The sequence below is a fragment of the Myotis lucifugus genome, unplaced genomic scaffold, assembly GCF_000147115.1.
Source record: "Myotis lucifugus unplaced genomic scaffold, Myoluc2.0 scaffold_565, whole genome shotgun sequence".
NCBI classification, from domain to species: Eukaryota; Metazoa; Chordata; class Mammalia; order Chiroptera; family Vespertilionidae; genus Myotis; species Myotis lucifugus.
In genome coordinates this window covers 444,352-449,390 of record NW_005871613.1, presented here as the reverse complement: position 1 = coordinate 449,390, position 5,039 = coordinate 444,352, and the positions used below count along the sequence as shown (strand labels likewise).

Below are 5,039 nucleotides of genomic sequence, written 5' to 3'. Positions count from 1 at the left end.
TCCCCTCCGGTCTCTGCCAGAGCCAGCGGGCAGCACCCCTGGCCCTGCCAGGGGGCACCCAAGGCCCAGCCCTGTACCCTCTGCTCTGAGCCCAGCGGGATGCGTTACTGTCTCTGCCTGGGATCCAGCTGGAGGCGAATCTGTTTCTCACCCAGGCCTCCCCTGTTAGATAGAGCCCGCTTCCCGCACCCTGAGGTTGTGGCCGAGGCTGGGCCCACTGGTAGTGAGGCAATTGCCCACAGGGCCCGGGGCCCCACTCAGGGCCCGCAGCCTGAGCTCAGCCCTGGCGCTGACGCCTCTCTGACCCTCTTGTCTCCTCTGAAATGAGGGGGGCTACCACTTCCTGAGCCAAACACTGGCAGAGACTGTAGGGGCAGCTGAGGTCATGAGGGCAAAGAGGGTTGCCAGAGGGAGAAGTGGCTTTATTCAGGAAGAGCTGGGGAGGGAGGTGGGCTCCCTGGGTCCCACCTGTGGCCTCTGGGACCAAGGACATTAGAAGCCAATGGCTGCGGACATCTGAGCCCCCTCAGAGTCACCAGTGGGGGGCTCAGGGGCGGCCTCAGAGTCGTCCGAGGGAGGCACGGGGATGGCCCAAAGAGTCGTCCGAGGGGGGCACCGGGGCAACCCCCTCCCCCCTCCCTGATGGGCAGTGCCTGGTAGGTCTGGGTCCAGTACTGCAGGTAGCTGCTCCTCAGGTGCTGCTTCATGGACTGGCCATCCATCTTGTTGTTAATCTCCAGGTAGTTGCCGTTTTCCTGGGTGTAGGGTTCCCATTGGGTGGGCACAGCTGAGTGTCCTTTGTTGGGGTCCCTGCAGATGAGAGAAAAGGCCGTGTGGGGTCTGAGGGCTCACAGGAGACCTCCATGCTGATCCGAACCACCAGGGCACCTCACTGTCTCCTGGGCACGGGCTGGGCACGTTAGTGTTCTGTACCAAACCAGGAGCTCTATCCTCACACACAGGGGGTACTGAGACTCAGGGAGGTTAAGTGAACGTGAGGGGACAGGCATGTGTGCCCAGGTGGCAGGAGGCCTGGCCCAGCCTCACCCGCCTTACCCAGTTCTGGCAAAATTGGTCCAGTAGGCGATCATGGTCCGGGAGACAGTCCTGTCTTGGGCCCGGTAGATCAGGGGGTTGTCGAAGGGCTTCCCAAACACGTAGTGGAGGTCAGTGGTGTGGTCGGCGCCCACCCAGCTTGGGTAGAATGGAATGCGAGTCGGGTGGGAGAACAGGTAGGTGTAGGTCCGGGCACTCCTGAGGAGGGAGGGACACGGCCAGTTTGGCAGGGAGCTCACCTGGGCCCCCCAGCCCAGAGCTGGGCCCTGGAGGGAGGCCATGGGGAGAGCAGGGAGGAGCCGGGAAATCCCCAGACTCAGGAGGGACCTGGGTCCCTGCACCGGGGAAGGGAAGGCGGTGGGGTTTGAGGTTCTGGGATTTCAAGTGTATCCACACTTCCCTCCCCAAAGCCTATGGAGGCGTCTTCCTTCCTTTTCTCTGCAGATGAATTTGTGTTCTTCGTCGGGTACATACCTGACCCACCCAATGAAGAACACAAGTTCATGTAGTTGCTACAAGCGTTCATCCTACACTTCCTAGGCATCGTTTTCTCTCCCTTCCCTGTCGGCATCCCTACTGTACTTTTTATTTTCACTGGAGGTTTACCAGGTGGCCACAGGCCAAAGTTGTTTTGAATGTTGGCAAACTCCATACCCACAGGAGAGACCATCATCCCGTGTTCTGTCCCCCTCGGCCTGGGGGCTGCGGGGAGGCTGCAGACACTGCAGGGGAGGCCTGTGGGCTGAGGGAATGGGGGACTGATAACCTGATAGATAGAGCACCTGGATTAATCTGAAAGTAACCCTATTATTTTCAATATTAGAACACACATACTTATGTGAAGAGAGGATTAAGGTTTTCTTAAGTTTCCTTTGAAGGCCAGTGCAAAGCAATGAAGGAGGTGACTCAGCTGTGAATCCAGCAAGCAGAACCGATAAGCATGGTCAGACAGACCCACCAGGAGTGAAAACATCCTCTCATCCCCATTATCTCATCCCCATCATCTCATCCCCATTATCTCATCCCCATCATCTCATCCCCATCCTCTCATCCCCATCATCTCATCCCCATCATCTCATCCCCATCATCTCATCCCCATCAGCTCATCCCCATCATCTCATCCCCATCATCTCAGCCACATCATCTCATCCGCATCATCTCATCATGTGATGACTACAATAGCTGAGGTCTGGGGACCCCCAGGGCTGCACATAGCACCCCAGCCCATCCCCTTTTTAGTCCTGTCCCCTGCACCTTACCAGAAGACAGGATTTGAATGCTTGTAAGCGCCCTGTCTTCCTGGTTGGCTGGCCTTCTCAATAAACGCCTCATATGTTCAACCCGGCCTTTGTTATTTGACACAAGGACAGGCAGCCCGAGCCCAACTGGAGGTTTCCCAGTAACATGAGGAGGGTTTTGTAAAGGCCCCTGAGCTGGGAGGTGAGGAGGGAACTTCTCAGTCTCCACAGGCCTGGGCAAGGCAGATGGTGCAGGCACCGCTGGGACCCCATCACGGCTTTCCCGGGCCTCCCTGACCCCCTGAGCCACCCACCGGGGAGGCCTTGCTGGGCAGGTGCATGACCCAGGCCTCTCCTGCCCTGGCCCTCACTTGGCGTTGGCTCTGTGCTGGGCCACGGCCATCTTCGTGGGCATCAGGAAGTAGACGTCGGTCTCAAAGTCCACCACCGTCTTCTTCTTGGCCTCCTGGGAGGAGTCCTCGTCCCAGGACGCCGTGTAGAAGTCAAAGGTGGCATTGGCACCTCTGGGCCCCTTGGCGATGGTGACCTGGCTGACCAGCTTGAAGAAGTCCTCCCTGCAGGGACCAAGCCGGTACTGGACCCTTTTCCCCGGCCAGTGGGAGGCAACCCTCCGCCCCTGAGACAGAGGCCTGCAGATGGCCCCCTACAGCTGCTGGCCTTCTCCCTTAGCTGATGCCTCCCAAAAGGTCCCCAGGCACTGCCCTGGGTCCTGCACCCTACTTACCCCGTGACAGTCAGCAAGTCCACGTTGATGGCTGGCACGTCAACGCTGGCAAAGAGATGGCCGTCCATGTTGTTTGTGCCAGCGATGTAGTCAATGTCGGCCGCGTTGGCGAAAAGGTTGATGGGGTCGTCCGGGATGAAGTCTCCGTCCACGACAGGCAGGAGGCCCAAATAGTGTAGGAAGGGGTCTGCATGGAGAGCAGGGGTCCTCACACCTTCCAGTGCCCCCCGGCCAGGCCCTAGGCCCGGGGGCAGCCCTGTCACCTCTGATCCAGACCAGGGTCCTCAGCCTGTCGCCTGACATGGGGCCTGGATAATTCTAAGGCCTGGGCTGCCCTGCGGGTGTGGAGCAGCTTCCCTGGCCCCATCCACTAGATTTCTCCACTCCCCAGTGTGGCAACCCAGACTGTGTGCAGACTGCCACAGGCTCCCTGGGGCCAAACCATCCCGCTGACAGCCCCTGGGCCTGACGCCCCTAAAATTGGGTGCAAATGACTGTTTCTGGCCATTGTTGGGGGGGAAAGGTGCACCAGCTTCCCAAGGGGGTCAGGACCCAGGGAGGCTCAGAGGGCGGGATGGCGCCCTCGGCACAGCCATTCAAGGCCACAGAGGCAACAAGGGCCCTGGCGGCACCGGGCTCCAAGGGACGCCAGTGAGCGGGTGTCGGGCCAGAATGCAGCCCCTCAATCCTCACTTATTTGGAAGCATGGCCGTCCCCACATGTGGAGCCCCCACTCACACTCCTTGCCCAACAGGGGCATCTTATAGGCCAGCGTCAGAGCCCGGGGGTCAGTGACCTTCAGACACTTGGCCATCCTGGCGGTATCATCCAGGGGGCAGCCCACCTTCTTGGCGATCTGGGGGTTGCGGGGAGACAGGTAGGTGAGGCCAGTGCGGGGCAGACGGCCATGGGGACCGGGACAGGGCATGGACAGGAGGTAACCCTCCCCTCTCCCCCACTGAAGCTCCCCTTTACCCCCTTGGCCCAGGAGAGAGGGTTCTTCTGGATGGCCCAGGGGGTCAGCGCCACGCCGCTCTGGCTGATGGCTCGTCGGATGAGGCCCTTGCTGTAGGGAGAGAGGATCTGCGACACACAGAGGTCCTGTCACCACGGCCTCGCCTCTCCTGCCCACCCGGGTGCCACCAGGGACAGCCAGACTGTCAGCTTCAAGCTGTTCCCCCAGCCCCATCAGCTCCCACCAGCTCCCCTCAACACCTGGGAGGAAGGCCCGCCCTCCGGGGGTCCCCCGACCTGCAGAGAGACACTGGCACCTCCGGCTGATTCCCCAAAGATGGTGATGTTGTCGGGGTCCCCCCCGAAGGCCGCAATGTTCCTCTTTACCCACGCGATGGCCATGTGCTGGTCCCGAAGGCCGTAGTTACCTGGGGCAGGTGGGGGAGCCCATCAGGGACTGGGGTGGGGGGAGAGCGTCCTCCATGTGGAGGCCCCTGTCAAGCCCCTGGATGGTGCAGAGCGGGTCCCCAGGAAACTGGTTGAATGAGGTGCTGGAGGGGGTGTGGGGCTCAGGTAGGGGACCAGGAGCAGGAGGGCCAAGCTGCTCATCTCTCTCCCTGACAGTCGCCCTCTTGGAGGGAAATGGGCTGCTGTCCCCCTGGGACCTATGAATTGTCAGATCATGTACCTGAGCCAGAGTCCCCTTCATTTCCCCCTAAGCCTAGACGAGTCCTGGTCACTGTTCAGCCATTCTCATTGGCCTGACTTGCATGCTCTCGACTCTCTGTGGCCAGAGAGTTGAATTACTCTTGAAGTGGCTAGGCATGCGGTCACCCTGAGTTAAAGGGCTAGCTTCTTCTTCAAGAAAAATAGGGTTGGACTAGTACTGTGATCGGCAAAACCACGGCCCCTTGAGTGTGGCTCTTCAACAAAAAACCACGTGCTGGCCCGCACGGACTGTGCGATTGAACTTCGTGTGCCCACTTCAGGGGTGAGGAGACGCATGTGGCTCGAGAGCCTCATTCTGGATCCTGGGACTAGGATTA

General features: G+C 60.0%; 1 pseudogene; it reads right to left on the bottom strand.

Annotated features, from left to right (window-relative positions):
- Positions 1–401: 401 nt before the first annotated feature.
- The window catches only part of LOC102442316, a 6,723-nt pseudogene continuing 2,085 nt past the window's right edge, over positions 402–5,039 (bottom strand).